The sequence below is a fragment of the Sceloporus occidentalis genome, unplaced genomic scaffold (assembly GCF_023333645.1).
Source record: "Sceloporus occidentalis isolate IW3139 unplaced genomic scaffold, rSceOcc1.0.p SCAF_4, whole genome shotgun sequence".
NCBI classification, from domain to species: domain Eukaryota; kingdom Metazoa; phylum Chordata; class Lepidosauria; order Squamata; family Phrynosomatidae; genus Sceloporus; species Sceloporus occidentalis.
Window position 1 is genome coordinate 136082161 of NW_028316984.1, and position 17541 is coordinate 136099701.

The following is a 17541-nucleotide window of genomic DNA, read 5'->3' on the forward strand; positions in this document are numbered from 1 at the left end:
GGGCCGACGCAGAACTGCCAGTCTGGCTGGGGACAACCGCAGAGAAGGGGAAAGGACTCTTCCCCTCCGCCATGTTCCTGCAAGCTCCAGGGAAGAGAGGCCACCTCAACATTAGGAGGAACCTAGTGACAGAAAGGGCTGTCCCACAGTGGAAGACGCCCGGAGTCCCCTTCTTTGGGGGTCTTTAAACAGAGGCTGGTGGCCATCTCTCAAAGGGGAGGCTTTGAATGAGAGTTCCTGCACGGCGGAGTGAGGCTGGACTGGATCAGGGCCCTTGGGGCCTCTTCCAATACTCTCCTCCTCAGCCTCGCTAGCACTCAACCCAAACGCCTCAGAAAGAGGCAGGACCGGAGGGCCAAACCGCCTCCTCCCCCGTGGAAGGAAGGAAGGAAGGACTGAAGGGGACCCCAACGCTATCTAAGGCGCATGCGCACTGTCAACTCTTTCCCTCCCCGGCGTCTCCGCTGCCCTCCTCCTTGGGATTGTGCCAAGCTAACGTTCCACCCGCTTGGAGATTTCAGCAGGGCGCCTCTCTGATTGGTGGCGACTCTCGTCGAGGCCACGCCCTCCTCCTCCTCCTCATCCTCCTCCTCCCGGTGACTCCGGTTGACTCGCCTCTTCCCTCTCTCTCTCTCTTTTCCTTTTCTCTGGCGCTCTCTCTCTCTCTCTCTGTGGCTCGTTCGCGCCGAAGGGGGAGCGCGAGACCTTTTCTGCGCGTGCGCGTGGGCGCGCGGGCGCCTCTTCTTCTAACTGTCCCCGCTCCTCTCTCTCTCTCTCTCTCTCTCTCTCCGTCTGTTTCTGTGAGGCTGCTGCTCCAGCGCCAGTCTCCTTCGAGGCTCCCGTTAAGCGGCTGGTGGGTTCTTGTTCCCCGTCCTCCAGAAGAACCCAGAGCAGAGGAGGACGCCCACCCATCCACCCGCCGCGGCCGAGGGATCATCGCCCCTCTTCGCTGGTAAGGCCAGGCCCTCCTTCTGTGTCTGTGTCTGAGAAAGATGCTCTCCCTCCAGTCCTCCGTGGGCCTTCCCGGGTGGCGTCTTCGTCCAGGGCCTGGGCTCCCCGGGGAGGAGGCAGCCAGGGCGCCTCAGGCCCAAGGCCGGGAGGGAGGGAGGGAGGGAGGGAAAGCGGCGGCGGCGGCGGCGGCGGCGGCGGCATTGAGGCTGATGCAGAGAGAGAGAGAGAGAGAGAGAGAGAGAGGAAGCAGAAGAGGCAAAGGGAGGCCAAGCCCCGTCTCCTTCCTCTCTCTCTGCATCAGCCTCGCTCTCTCTCTCTCTCTCTCTCTTCTTCCTCCCCAACAACAGCCACTCCCCCATCTTCTCCCCCACAACTGAGCCCCCTCTGCAGCCCCCTCTCGCCACACACACAGCCGGGCTGCCTCCTCCACCACCACGAACCCACCTCCCCCAGACAATCCGCCTCCTTCCCCCACACGACTCAGCTCCCTCCGCCGCAACTGCTCTACTTTCTCCAAGACGAAACCCACCTTCCCCACCTAACTCCCCTCTCTCTCTCCACACACGACTGACCCACCTCCCCCCCGCTACTAACCTTCCTGCCCCCGACTAACCTATCTTCCCCCAGTTAACCTTTCTGCCTAACCTACTAACCTACCTCTCCCACACAAAACTAACCCACCTCCCCACCCACAACTAAGGCACCTCCCTTCACAACTAACCCTCCTCTCTCTACACACATCTAATGCTGTACTTCCCCCAACAACTAACCTCCCTTCTCCAACACAGAACTAATCTACCACTCCCCCCACAGCTAACCTCCCCCCCCCCCGCTTCATGGATGGAAGGCCCTGGCAAATGCAGCCAAGGGCAGTCGGATTGTGGTGTGCCAACTGTTTTGGGGTGGGAGCACCCTTGCAATACCTTGGGCCCAAAGTGGCGGGGAGGGTGTGTTTGTGTGGGTCGGAGGGCCGAGGGAAGCATTTCACACTTCCTTGCCCCAGAGGGAGAGAGAAGCGGGGTTGAAACTTCACTGCTCAGTCAGGAAGTGAGCTGGGTGGGTAGTCAATAATGTCAAAACAACAAGGCAGGGAAAGATAGAGGGAAGTAGAAGGAGAGGAAGACTGCATACACCCAGAGCACTCCTCTCTGGGCCCACAACAAACTCCAGCTCCCAGAATTACATAGCCTTGAGCCAGACAAAGAATTAAAGTGGTACCAAACCAGGTTATTTCTCCAGTGTGGCTGCAGCCTGAGTCAGGGAGGTCACAGGAATGAATTTGCAGGACCTGAGCAGAGCAATGGAGGACAGAGGGTCTTTGAGATGTCTCTTCCACAGGGTTGCCATGAATGGGGATCGACTGGACGCCTGTTAACAACAGCAAAGTCAATGTGTTGTTGTTGTGTGCCTCCTTCAAGACATTTCTGACTTATGGTTACCCTCCCATGGGTTTTCTTGGCAAGTTTCTTCAGAGGGGCTTTGCGATTGCCTTCCCCTGAGGCTGAGAGGCAACCAGTGTGTACATGCTTCTACAGGCTGTCATCCCTCAGCAGTCATTAGGTTATGCCCTTCCTCTCTCTTTCCACAAAGACGCACACTCTCCAGAAAGATATTGGCCCAAAGGCTGGGCTTGACTCTTGGTAATACAGTTGGCCCTCCATAGCCACTGATTCTTTATCCACACATTCAACCCCATCTATGGCTTGGAGATATTCCAAAGTATATATATATATACACAAAGCAAAGCTTGATTTTGCTTTTTTAAATATAAGGGACACAATACTACCCCCTTTGTACATAATAGGACTTGAGCATCCACACATTTTGCTATCCACAGGCAGTTGGTGGTGGTGCTCCTGGAACCAAACCCCAGCAGATACCAAAGACCCACTGTATATAGGTTTTGTCAACTTGCTAACGCACAGGTCTTACTGTGTGCTTTATATAGCTGGTGATCCTTGGATGCTTTTTAAACATTTAGTTGTTTGAATTTAATGCTGCCCCATCAGAATGTACTAAGACATGTTGAATAGTGAATGTTTCAGTATCCTGTTAATGCTTTCTCAAATAGTCAAGGATGATCCTGATTCAAAATATTTGGGAGACATGATAGTATAGGCAGGCAGACGATATAGACAGCCATATATTTGCATTTTCTGTTCTGCTTGCCTGTGAACATGCAGCCAGAGTCTGATGGCTTGTAAATAAAAGCTCACTTCAGAAGCGACTGCAGTATTGTACAGTTCTCATAATTTGTTTAAAGCTTGAAGTCTGCAAATATTGACACGTATTCTGAACTTCACAGTTTAACTTCTGGGAGTGGCCCTTTAGTGAGGTTATTGTCAGTAATGAAACAGAAGGTATATGTTTGATTGTCAGATCCTAGGCTTTAAAAGTATTTCTGTGGCTTGAAATTTGTTAACTGATGTTAAATATCCAAGGCTTGACCTTGGAATGTAATTGATAATTTGTGCCATTGCTTAAAGACGGTATTGGATACTTGGTTCTATGAAAATATTTCATTGTTTCAAACTTATAAGAATCTTAATATTGTATGTGATTTTTAAAAACTGTAAGCATTACAGAACTGTAATAAAAAATTAATAAAGGCTGTATCTTAAAAGGCTTTGCCATAATTTCCCAAAATTACCTTGTATGAGAAGATTATAAGTAGAAACTTCCCCTTTAAAATCTATTAAACAGGACAGTGCTTTCCATGGTTGCTCACAAGATATTTCCTTCCATGGTTTTATAGAAGGAAAAAAAGCTTGGTACAGTCTAGTAGATAGTGGAAGTTAGCTTTGAGTAATGTCATCATATATATTTAAGTGCATTAACTTGGTACTACCTTGCATTGTGCAGATGTACATACTTGCATAAAAACAAAATAATAGTGCAAATCAAAAGGAATATCTGCTTATAGCACAATCTTGTATGTTGTAAGAAGTTAGGTCCAGTTAGCTCCAAAACACATTGGAGAAACAATCCAGTTTGAGATGGCTAAATGTCTCACAAAAACTACAGTTCCCAGAATTCCCTAGCATTGAACCAGGGCAGTTAAAGTGCTCTCAAACTGGATTATTTCTGCAATGTGGTTTGGACCTTAGTTCATGGTTCCAGTGCGCTCATGGTAAATGTGGGTATAATTGCACCCTTAGATTGTATTTTGTCTGGTTTAATCACACAGGTTTGTTTCTGTACGATTATACTATATACACATTCAGTTTTGAAATGACTGAGTAGCTAGGATGGGCACATGACATGTAAAAACTGGGTTTATTTTCAGAAATGTAGTTTTCTAGGAGACAGAACCACTAGTAGTTGCTAAAAAGACAGAATTCTAGTGGGGACGTTGTGGTCAGACTCCATACTTTTTATTTACATAGACTATTTACATTTTATTTACACAGAGAGGTGAAGGGAAATATAGCATAGATGAGTGAGTAGCTAAAATTAGCTCAATAGGTTGTGTATTTGTAATAACAACTTGAGTGTAGTAAAAAAGCATGGAGTATTTGTTGGCTACTTAATCTAACTTTAATTGGTTATGATGTTTTTAAGGCTACAGATTAGCAGTTTCATGTATGTACAATAGAAGTTTCTTCAGTCTGAAGGTAGTGTTTACTGTTAAAACAGACATAAAATGAGTGTCAGCACTTTGGCAAGTGGAATAGATTTGACTGTTCTTAGATATGGACAGTACAAATAATATCCTTAAACTCCTTATTGTCATTTCTAGAAACTGGTTTCACACCAACTGAAGGTTTCAAAATATATTTAAATCTGCAGCTTATTCAGCTGTATATTTATAATGGAAAAAGTAATTACAGTGTTAAGTTGGTCTAGAGGGGGAGCTAGTGCCAAAGCAAAACAAAGCTTAAATTTATGTTAGAATCTTTCAAACATTACAGGACTGTTTCTAGTTTCCTTGAACAGATTTTTCAGTTTGATTCATTATAGTACTTGGGCTTATGCTGATTATAAACACACCTATTAGGGAGTGATTCCTATTGAACACTGTGGGACTTACAGGTAGACAAGGCAGGCGTAGGCTTCTACTGTTATTTTCACTGAACTCAGTATAAGCGACACAGAGCCTAATGGATCTGCTTAAAGTATTTCAGCAATGGGTAAAATTTAGGACTGAATCCAAACTGCTGCTTTTTGTTTTGTTCCATATTACTTTAATTTTGGTCTTTGGTTTTTGGATGAGTTTTCCTTTCAGTTTTTCTTATCAGCTTTCATTGAAAGACAGTGATATCATAGAATTATGTGTTTGTGTAGTGGCTTCTCTCTCTCAGTAATTGGTATAATTTGTTGTCTGGCTAAAGAGTCATCTTGAATGCTACCATGCAACACTTTTCTGTTTCTTAATGTTATTCCATACATTGTGGGTATGTACCTTCAATGATTTATGGCAACCCCATGAATTCCATAGGGTTTTCATAGGCAAAGAATAGTCACAGGTGGTTTTGCCAGTTCCTTCCTCAGAAGTATAGCCTACAGTACCGGGATCTGGTGCCTTTACGATGTTTAGACCCTTTTAGTTGTGATGTGTATGGACATTATAGTTCTGTATGCTGTACTTAACTGTAATTTTGTTCATAGACATTACAACTAAAAGTGATGTTGGCAACAAAATTGTCTTCAACAATGGCTCACTGAGAGCCCCCCCCTCCCCCGTCAACATACAAATTGAGGGGTCTTATATTTCTCTTGAATTTTGAGAAAGTCTATCCTAAAAGCTGGATAAAATATCCAAAATATTTTTGGATGAAAATAGATTTTTAATGAAGAGAGTGGACTGGGTGAAGACGAGGCAAGAAAATCTGATGGCAAACTAGTGCAAAGGCCTGATCCAGGCCTCGGAGGTAGAGAAGAACTGCTGGCCCTCATCCCCTTCCTCTCCACCACTCCCTTCTCCTTTTGTGTCGTGTCTTTTTAGATTGTAAACCTGAGGGCAGGGAACTGTCCAATTAAAAAGATTGTATGTACAGCGCTGTGTAAATTTACAGCGCTTTATAAATAAAGGCTAATAATAATATTTTCAGCAAACAACTCTGCCTTTTCAAAAGGCCATTTTTCCAAGCTGAAAACAGTCAGAATTTGCCAAATCTAGTCATACCTATTATGATTTGGAAATCTTAAGCAATAGACTCCTAAACTATAATACAAAGGCTGCAGTTCTACACACACACACACACACACACACACACACACTTACCTGAGAATAAGGCCTATTGAATTTAGGGGTGAAACAGATTGCCCAAAAAGAGCAGATGGGGACCATCCCAGAGCTGGTCACCCCAGAGCCGTGGCAAACGGCCCCAATCCACCCAAATAAGAGCGGAAAAGATCTGTCCCTTTTTGGGTTGGTAAAGGGCCACCCGGAGCAGCTCGAAGCCACTCCCATCTGGTTGGCTTGGTGTCTTCAGGGCATGCAGTGTCAAAACACCATGCCTCCAAGCCACCCGGAAGCTGGCTTTTTTAGGCCGCCTGTTCGGCCGTTTAATGCTGCTTACATCAGAGCAAACCTATGTAGAATTATTCTGTACCATAGGAGTGCCTTAGATAAACTTCACCTATTAAGATAATTGTTTTGTACTATGTTCTCTGAAGAAACCCTAGAACAAGGGTAGGTAGTGTGAGGCACATGGGTTACAACCAGTTCATTAAGACTTTCTTTATTGCTGTGCCCATTAATAGACTTAATGTTGTTATTCCATATCCTTGCCTTAGAATAAATATCTTTCACTTACGTTGTCATTCTTCTGATTAGTTTTCAGTCTAGGACCATTGTATTTCCATAACTAGGTACTGTATATCTATTTGTGAGTTCATAGTGAACCACATACTAGAGGGGAATGATAGGGAATGTAGCAGTAGGTGCTGAAACCCTCTTGAGGCAGTTAAGGCCACTTTTACAGAAAAGTCATATGTGTAGTGTGTGGATTGTTACCTACTTTTCTAATCTCCTTTCTCTGCCTTTTCCCTTTTGTGGCCCCTATCTCATCCCTTGGGATTTAAGAACTCCAAAACACAATGACTTTTGTGATGGCTTCTACTATGGCGCTCTACTCCATAGTATGTTTCCAGAGCAGTCTTAAGCAGTTTTGGTTCTTTAGTGCTCTGTGGACATTGTTCAAAGTGGAGAGCATGACTCCTCAGGTACATACAGTATGTAGAAGCAGTTCCTTTTACATATTAAGCATGTATGTCATTCAATAGGAGCAATAGCCACTCAGGCTGCTGATGTTATTTCATGGCTTTTCTAGTTCTATCTCCAACATCCATGCCAATGTGAATTCGCTCTATATGCTTCTACCTCAGTAGTGTCATTGGGTTGGTGTCACGTGGTGCGGTAACTCATGGTATCACCCCCCCTTGCCTACCTCCCATTTCACACCCACCATACAAAATCCTTAGTAATGCTTTTTGCACTAATGTTACCTGTAAATTGTAAGCCCCATATACCACTGAGTGTAATACTAATAGATGTGACAAAAACAACTAGCAAAATTAAAATTATACTTTCAAATTACAATATCATAGTCACAACCTAAATGTATTCACGTATTCATAGTGAAGAAGATTTGATTAAAATGTGATGTTTTTAAAGAAAATTTAAAAGAAAACTTAAAAATGTCAAAATTTTTAAAAATTCTGGGGCCTCTCCTTTCTCTTCCCATTAAGCTTCACCCCACTCCAACCATCTCCTAAAGCATTTCAAAAGGAAGCAGGTGAATGCCACAGGCCATTTCTGTCAAAAGATAGGTGTTTGAGGACTAGTGCTCTCACCCCCACTCCCCTTAGGTGTGGACTGTATTCCCCTGCATTCTCCAAGTGACGCCACTGTTTTACCTGAGTTGGAATCATGTGCAGTCAGGATCCAGCTTCTGGTGAAGATTACATGGCTAGGTTTCATAGATACTCATGCTCAATGTATGGCTGTTGGGGGCAAATTCAGGATGAGGAAACAAGTGGCAGGGCTTTCTGCACGTATGGAGACTTTTCATGGGATTAGAAGCAACTTTTAGAAATTATTTTGTTGAATGTTTCCAGCTGTAGTAACCCTATAGTGACCAAGGGGTTTCAGATGTCTTCAAGAAGAAATATATACTGTATTGCTTTTTAAGCAATACACACACACAGAGTCGTCCCTCCCAATTTGTGCGGGATCTGTTCTGGATCTATTTTGGACTAAACCCCCCCCCCTGCAAATCTGGGAAAGCACCAGTGCTTGTGTGTGCCTTAGGCGTGCACACCATTTTGTCCCTCCCTGCTTGCCATCTGCAAACTTTAAATCCCTGAATCAGGAGAGACGACTTAGACAAACACACATACACCTCTATCCATTTATCTTTATCATTCAGACACACACACACACACACACACCACTATATACGTATATTTGAAAGATTGTTATCTCCACATAGGAGCCTGCTGACTTTTACAATCCTCAAGGGCGTGGTTTCTCTTAACCTTGCTTTGATTGCTAATAGCCAGCATAAATTTCCCCAAAACAAGTCATGTCAGATTATTATTTTCTCTCTTTTTGAGAGTTACAAGATTGGTAGATCAGCAGAATGCTTTAGATGTAGTGTATCTTGATTTCAGTCAGGCGTTTCACAGGGTCCTCCTGATATTTTTGCATACAGGCTGGTAAAATATGGGTGAGAAAATGTTACTCTTAGGTGGAATTCTAACTGGTTGATTCACAAAACCCAATGAATACCAACCAATGGTTCCTTTGCATTCTAAAGAGAATGACTGGTGTAGTGCTACAGGGTTCTATCCCAGCCCAACATTGTTTAACATCTTTATAAACAAATAGGATGATGGAATAGCCATCTAGTGTCATAGTCAGTAAACTGCAGATGACATGAAAGGGTAGCTAATATCCTAGAAGACAGAATCATAATTCAAAATGATCTTAACATATCAGAGGGCTGGCCCAAAGCTATCAAAATTAATTTCAGCAGGTGGGAAAAATCAGAGGCACCTGTCTTTGGGTGATACCTGGCTTTGTAACAGTACACAGGAAAAGAATCTAAGGATCTTAGTAAACCACAAGCTGAATGTGAATCAACAGTGTGATGTGGTAAGCAAAAAACTAGTATAGTTCTGGACAGAAGTATTAGTGGCCAGACCAAGGGAACTAATAGTTGTACATGTCTCAAGTTTTGGGGAAGATTTTGAAAATGTATTGTGTGTTCCTAAATTGCAAAATGCACAGATGTGCAACAACACTATGTGTTAACATTTGTGTTTTTGTGGTGTTAAGGAACCATACCAATTGCATAAGAAAGTTGTTCATGTCTTTCTCCAGAAAGTGCTTTTGTCAAAACATCAGCCATTTGTGTCAATGTACTCTAGCTTTAGGATACCATTCTGAACCAACTCTCTCACAATAGTGCCATTTTTCCTTTGGCCAGCCCTTACCTGAAATACTGAGTCTAGTTCTGGGCACAAAGAAGGATATCAACAAGCTGGAAAGTGTCCAGAGGAGGATGGTAGTGATGACTGAAGGTCTGGAAAGCAGTCTAGGCAGCTGGATATGTTTAGCTTGGAGAAGCTAAGGCTGAGGGGGTAATATGATAACCATCTTTAAAAATCTGAAGGAATGACAAGTGCAAGATGGTGCTAGCTTGTTTTTCACCCATTGAGAGGCTAAGATAGGATACTAGTGGATTAAAATGACAAAAAAGAGATTCTAAACAATAGGGAGAACTTCCTGACAGTAATTGCTGATCAACAGTGAAAGAGACTTCCTTAGCAAGTGGCAATCTTTCTTTCATTTGAGTTTTTTAAACAAAACTTGGATGGCCATCTCTCAGGGGTACTTTAGCTGTACATTTCTGCATGGTGGGGGGTTGGCCTAGATTGCTTTTGTGGTCCCTTCTTACTCTGTTTCCCACCACTGGAACAGGCACACTTGGTGAGGACAAATGAGATTCCTCAGCTGGAGGCTAGGATGGTTCCCTCTTTGTATCGCCTTCTACTGATAGACAAAGGTGTAAAAAAGAATGTAAACAAGCCTTACAGTTACAGAAGTCTTTCATAGCCCTGCTTAGAAATGGAAAGGGTTGAACAGGGGACATACTACATCCAGACCACTGACCATAATATTTGTGGTGTGGAGAAAGTGGCTAAGGAGAAGATGTAATGATGGCCACCATCAAAGATTGCTTTAAATGGGAATTGGACAGCATAATGGAGGATAAAGCTATCAGTGGTTATTGGTCATGATGGCTAAATATTACATCCAACATGCCAGATGCTGGGGATAACATGGGAAGTTGCTATTACATTGAAGCCCTTCTGTGCAATTCCTATAGGCATCTTGTTGGGTACTATGCAAAGGAAATGCTGGCCAAAATAGGCCATTGGTCTGCTGAACTAGCATAGCCCTTTCTGTTTTCTGTCAGCTTCCTAAATCAAGGAAGCATATAGGCATTCTTAAATGTAAGTCATAGATGAGGAAATATATTGCATTCGGCAACTTACTGTATTTTCTGGCGTATAAGACTACTTTTTAACCCAGGAAAATCTTCTCAAAAGTCAGGGGTTGTCTTATCCGCCGGGTGTCTCTTATAGGGCGGGTGCTGAAACTTCCGAGCCGGACTGGAGAATCTGTGGTCACCGCATATGGTGGGGGGGGGGCTCAAAAATGGCTGCGGCCACATACCCTCCGTATGTGGTGACTGTATGAAAGCAGCAAGGGTGGCGCTGTATAAATACGTTAGAAGAAAATCCTGGAGACAGGGAGGGCTGGGCAGGCAGGGAGAGCTGACCAATCCAAGCAGGCTTTGTATACAAGTTTTCCTGCTAAGTACCTGCATGCCATAAGCACTTTAATTAAAATTACCATATTGAAATCAAACTATATTTTAACTGGAAAAGTTGGGGGTCGTCATATACGCCCAGTCGTCTTATATGCTGGAAAATATGGTATATTATTTGTTTATTATCTGAGGATCTCAATAACAATCATTTTAAAAGACTATAAAAAGTCAATTTGAAGCCAATCTTCTGTTAGAAAAGCATTAAAGTTTCTAGTTTTCAATGATTATATAACATTTTAACCAATATTCATCTAAATAAAAAGGGCAGAGGTATATAGAGTTGATTATTTGACAGTATTTAGCATTAGTTGCAAACTTGTGAAGGTGGAACATTGTTGATACGCTGTTGTGCACAATTGGAATTATCAATATGGCTTCTGTTTGCATGTGGGAAGAGTGACAGACTTCATTTTGCTTTATTTAGTTTCTTTTTACAAACTTGCATGTGCAGAAGTGTGCATTAGACTTGGACTGGGAAAAATACTAAAACCCAATTGAATATTAATTAATACTCTATTACCAAAATAAAATACATATACTTCAGCTCTATATCACACAAAACATGCATAGATACACTCTCATACATACTCTATTTCCTTCACAGATAAATACTACAGTTTTTCAGCCTCTTCTCCATCACTTATGCACCAAAAATAAAAACAAAACATTTGCAGCGCATCAACTAAAAAGCAAGTACTTCTGTATCACAGATAATTAAAAATGTTTGGAAATCTGTAATCTGAAGCCATGTGCGGGAAAAGAACAGAAAAAATGAGCCATTCCTAAAAAGACAACTCTAGCCATGAAACACTATATCATATGAGGTAAATATCTTTCTTTGACACTATAATGAGCCACAGCTAACTAATGCATGTAACCATCCATCCAACCACATTCTTTGTCATTATTATGAGCCACACCTAACTAATGCATGTAACTATCCATCCAACCACATGAAAGAACGTAGAAAATCTTACCACTTGTTGTAGGCTCTTGAATTCAGTTATGCACATGAATGTGGGAAACAAATGACACCTTGGATGTAGTAACACAGAAAATTCCACATTCTCATAGTAGAAAATCTTATTGAGTCTTAAGCTAGCCATTTTGAGTCATATAAAATTGAATGTTAATATAAATTCTCACACATGTCTGATGGATACTTGCTTATTTATGAAAAGTTTTTCACACCAAAACACGTACCTTGTCAGTAGATTCCCAGTGATTGGGCAGCATATAAATAAATCCTATTATTATTATTCAGTAGAAATTACTTGAAGGCACAAAACAACAAGAAAGACAAGAATTCCCATGGTCTTTGCTTTCTTCTTCATGATATTTATTTATGAAGAGAATAGGAGCAGCTTATATGACTCCCCTGCACCCAGACAGTGGGTTCCCTCTTCCCCTCATGTGAAAGTAGTAATAGCTACTTGCTATCCACTTTATCAACCTGTACTAGTCAATGTTCTGAGGATAGTTAGGTTGTCTCTTTTTGAATACCTGTCATTTCCTTTTGTTTCCTGGGGACTTGCAGCTTATTAGAAGAGAATTTAGTTCAAAATCACTTAATAACCAAGGTGGCTGGATAATCAAGTTGCTGAGCTTTTTGGAAACTAATTTAAGGCACAAGTCAGATGCAGTAATATCCATAGTCATGAATGTAGTAAACAATATAGGATCATTCCTTAAAAATAAAATAGCAAAAGTATAAGTAACTTACACGAAGGGATCCTGAAAACGTGGCAGACGTAGAAGTTTATAAATTCTGGGTAAATTGTATAAAAATGGGTATCCTCCACACTTTACAAATGCTAGTATTGCGTGCTTCATCTGTGAGGTGATGAGGATATGATACCTCTGTTTATATTCTCTTTCTGTTGTATTTTACATGTAATATTTTTTCTAAGATTATTCTTACTCAGTATTGGAGTCTGGAATATTTTATCAATGATTTGTAGACAGTTGTTGAAAATATTATTCTCCTGGATAATCAATATAATCTTATTGAAGGTCTGTTAGCAGTATGGGAAAAGGACATTAAGATTAATAATAAAGAAACCCAACAATGGGCACAAGAAATCAATAATATTAAAAATAATAAGGTTAGAGAACAACAGATGAAAGTAATAGAAGGTCAGCATAGAACACCACAACAGCTATCATATATTCAATAAAAATTTATCACCTGCTTGTTGGCATGGGTGTGGGAGGAAAGGAGCCTATACTCTTATGTGGCGGAAGTGTTACAAATTACAACGATTTTGGAAGGAAATAGTACTAAAATTAATAGAATAATAAGGAAAAATTCAATTAAATAAAAAAATATATAACTAGTAATGTTAAGAATATTGAATTACAGAAGGAATCATAGAGTTGAAAGAGATCTCCAAAGGCTATCCAGTCCAACCCCCTGCCATGCAGGAACTCACAGTCAAAGCATCCCCAATAGAGGGCCATCCAGCCTCTGCTTAAAGACCTCCAAAGAAGAAGACTCCACCACACTCTGAGGAGAAATATTTAACTGAGCAATTAATTATAGTGGCACAAGCAGTGATTGCATATAGGTGGAAGGATAAAGAAAGGTGGGACTGTAATCAATGGTAGCAAAATGTATCAAAATATATGATGTTTGACTTTATAATGGAAAAAAGGAGGGCTTATTTTGGTCAACTGAAAGAAGTTTGGCTTAGTGATTGGAAAATAATGATTGGGTTAATTGAGCAGAGGAGGGGGTATGACAATGTAAAGGACACAGTTAAAATAATCTTCCACATGAGAAAAAACAGAAAATAATAAGGAAACACTCTTCCCAGGGTAAGTGGGAGAGAGGAGGGAGGAGGCAATATATAAAGGAAATATTGTGTATGCATATGAATGATTAGTTATTAGTTAAGCATGGTTTTGAGATATGATGTGAATAATTTGTTGATATGTAAGGTAATATTAATTAAAATATTATTCTCCGCTAAGCATTATTGATAATGGATAATTGTAGAAAATTTTATTTTCATATAACTGCTGAGGAAGAATGATCGAAATGACTGTACATTTCTGGGAGTAGGTGTTTACTACAGCTTTACTAAGGTTTTTCATTATAGTCTACACTTTTTTAAAATTACATTTCGCCAGTGATACAAGATTTGAGTATTGTATATGATGGGCCATTTTACAAACAGAAAAGGACTATTGTGTCTATTGACTTCCTTGTTTATTGTGGACTTCTGCTTTGAGGGTTAAACTATTGTTGATTATCTGCTGACCTTGTTATATGTTATGTTGTTAAGTAATTATGCAACTGCCTTGCTATATTGTTTATATGTAAGTTCTGTGTTTAGAATATTTTCAGTATAATTTTTATTATATTTGTCAGTATTCTGTTCATTGTTTGATTATTTAATTTTCCTTGCCTACTGTTTTCTAGTTGGTGCTAAAATGTCCCCCTTCCCCATCACTTAAAACTTTCTGGAAGTTTTATGTCTCTAATCTGGTGGGAGCCTTTCATAAGCAGAATTCTACACCAGCTAGTGGAAAATCCCCAGTAACTCTGTAGCATTCAGGGCCATGTCCCATACTCTTCTGGAGTGTCCCTTCTAGTTGAGATGTTCAGGGAGCATAGGAGACTGCACAGAGAGCACAAAACCACAAAATGTATCATACTATTGGATATGGTTCCCTAGATCATTGTTTGCAGGAAACAGATTCTAGGTCAAAATATCAAAGGCCCGAAACAGATGGGCCAAATGATACAGTTGTATGCTCTTGTTCGGGGCGTAGTGTTTAGATGATGCACACCCCGAAAGCAGGCGGAAACCATGCCAACACCATGTCTTCCCAAAAGAATTGGGCCAGAAAGGAGTGGAACTTGTTGTGTAGTTAATTAGTGGCATTGAACAGGGAAGCTTTTCTACAAATTAAGAAATTAAGTTTTGAAAATCTGAAAATTTTCACTTTGTTTTCTGAACTCAGATGTGTTTTAATTTTGTGAAAACCAGCCGGTAATTGCCTAGTTATGACATGGGTGTTTTCTTTGTTGCTTTGATTTGTGAGGGTGGACTCAGAAGGAGTAAAGCAAAAATGACCAAGAGGAAAGAAACAAGACAACATGGTCTAATATATAGGCTTCTGTGTTAACTTGACTAATATCAGGCCACTGTGATGGCTGCTGTTCATAAAACAGACCCCATATGGGAATCCTGTCTCTTTGAAGACATTTTCTGTGGGTTAAAAAAGGCAAAACATACAAAACATGTACAAAGCAACGAATACTGTAGATGCAATGACTGCATGAAACTAAATGAACAGGGCACCATATTTAATTTTAAGTTAACATGATTTAATGCAGAGATTTGTGTGACTTAGGAAATATCTTGTGATACTGCTGTCACAGGGTAGACACTGGGAGTGGGAAGTGGGGTGGTATATTTTGTGAAGAGGAAATAGTAGAGATATGAAATCTGATTAAGTTGCAATCAATTGCCTGCACCCCCTTCTTTCAAAGAGTGTTTGATTCAGACTGGGGAAAATGTGATTGTGATGATGGTGATAATGGTGATGATAAACACCACCACCACTATTTAATGTGCCTAATGTGTAGGACACTTTAGATGTGATTTGCCTTCTTGTCTTTTCTTCACTCCAAACCAAACCAATTAGGATCAATTAGTGTTAATTAAGATTAGATCTGGCCCAGTCTGATCAGTTCTGTACCTGATAGAGTTTTAATGAGAAATGTACCTTGTTAACAGTATAATCTTACCACATTCTGAATGGACAAGAAACCCTTTGGTCTGCACCACCAGGAATAACTGGAGATCATAAGACAAGTGTCCAGTCATTCCCAGTACACCTCATATTCACATAATTGCTTTGTGTCCTAAATGCCTGAAGTAACAATACTAGCAATTATTAATTTTAAATGTTTGGAAAGAGTGGACAGGCTTAACATTTTATTCATTTTTGCTTCTGTTGATGTTTTACTGGTAATATAAATATTAGGATTTAAATATATATCGTGTATTGACAATCTCAATGAAATGTCATAGAAGTTAATATGAATAATATGAATAATTGGCACAGAAATTAATATGAAACTCAAAGCATATTATTAGTGAAGAGAAGAATTTCTTTCCCCCCTAATTTAAGATGCATAGCTCTCTATGAGGTTGTGCAAACTGCCCCTAAGGGGCGACCTACAGCCGCCTTCAGCTGCACTGGATTGGGGCTGTGGCAACCGCATGCTGTGGCCCCAATCTAACCTTTCCAGAGCGCAAAAAGGAGCTCCAAAAAGTGACTCCTTTTTCTGCTCTGGCAAGGGTGCGATAGCAGTGGCACCACTGCCTTAAGGCGCTCCTTTGGTGCTGCATCATGTGGATGAAGCGCCAGAGGAGCGCCGTGATGCTGTGCACTGTGTGGAGTGGCATGGAGCCTCAGGCCACGCCAGAGGCAGAGTTGGGGAGTCCGTCATGTGGACGCCATGCCTTGATTCCGCCCCCAGGCTGGCCTTAATGGCCGTGTGCACAGCCCCTATGTCTTTATCTCCTATATATAACCTCTTCTCAGTACAGAACTTTTAAATTGAACCTGCATTGGGCTGGAGTATGAGATACATTGTGTAATGAACATGAGAACTGTTCAGATTTTTGCTCTCAGTGTGGGGAGAGAATACACATACATCCTTCAGTAACAGACGTTTGACTTGCACATCTTTTGAAGGGGGCAGAACCAGAGGCATTAGAGTGGAACCTCGCCATACGCGGGGGATCCGTTCCGGATCCCGCCGCGTATGGCGATTTCCGCCTATGCTCGAGCCCCATTGTAAACAATGGGGCTTGTGCGCGGTGGCACAGCGGCGCAGGCGCGCACGGGGCGCAACAGGCACGCGTGCCCATTCAATTGAATGGGACACTCCGCCCCGCACGCGCGCCGCAGCTTGAGCGCGTATGCTCAAGGCCGCGTATGGTGAGCGCACGTATGGCGAGGTTCCACTGTACTAGAGTTGATGTCACCCAGTGTGATAACTCATGGTGTCACTCCCCCCATTGACTTCCTCCTCTACCACACCATACAGAATCTTAGTAATGTTTTTTTTGTACTACTGTTACTCATAAATCATAATTCCCATATATCACTAAATGTAATGGTATTCGAATCCTAGAATTTTAGAGTTGGAAGAGACCACAAGGGCCATCCAGTCCAACCCCCTGCCATGCAGGAACTCTCAATCAAAGCATCCCCGACAGATGGCCATCCAGCCTTTGTTTAAACACCTCCAAGGAAGGAAATTCCACCACTGTCTGAGGGAGTGTGTTCCTCTATAGTATTTCTTTCTCTCATTCAGATTCAGGCAGATACATTTCTGCCTTTGTGACTTTTCTTTAAGTGTAGATGTCAAGGATTGGCTGCCAGCTTTCATAGTATTGCACACATGCAGAGCTTTATAGGCCACTTGATGCAGACCATTGCAAGAGACAATCTGACAAGCCTGAAGAAGGCAAATCTTAATTGTGCAATTAAGAATATGATATGGGAACATTGGACTCATTGTTGGCTGAAATGTGGGCAGACGAAAACATTTCCCCACTAATAAGGATGTATAGCTAGAGAAAAAAACATTGAAGATAAATTATAAGTTGGCACTGGGTGCCCCAGACTAGTTTCTTTTACATTGCTATAAGACCTTAATAAAATATTTTATGGAATCTGGAAGAAGCCTACATTTTACCATTCTTCTCATGGCTGAACC

At 41.6% G+C, this 17541-nt stretch overlaps 1 protein-coding gene across 2 annotated transcripts in view; it reads left to right on the plus strand.

The window, feature by feature from the left end:
* The first annotated feature begins 650 nt into the window (after positions 1 to 650).
* FUT8 (fucosyltransferase 8) overlaps positions 651 to 17541 on the plus strand; it is a 142587-nt gene continuing 125696 nt past the window's right edge. The window contains exons 1-2 of one of the 2 annotated variants that reach the window (XM_089521673.1): positions 651 to 952; positions 11401 to 11620. The gene's annotated coding sequence lies outside the window, so the exon portion shown is untranslated. The remainder of the gene's footprint in view (positions 953 to 11400; positions 11621 to 17541) is intronic. The other variant, XM_089521675.1, reaches the window with a different exon arrangement.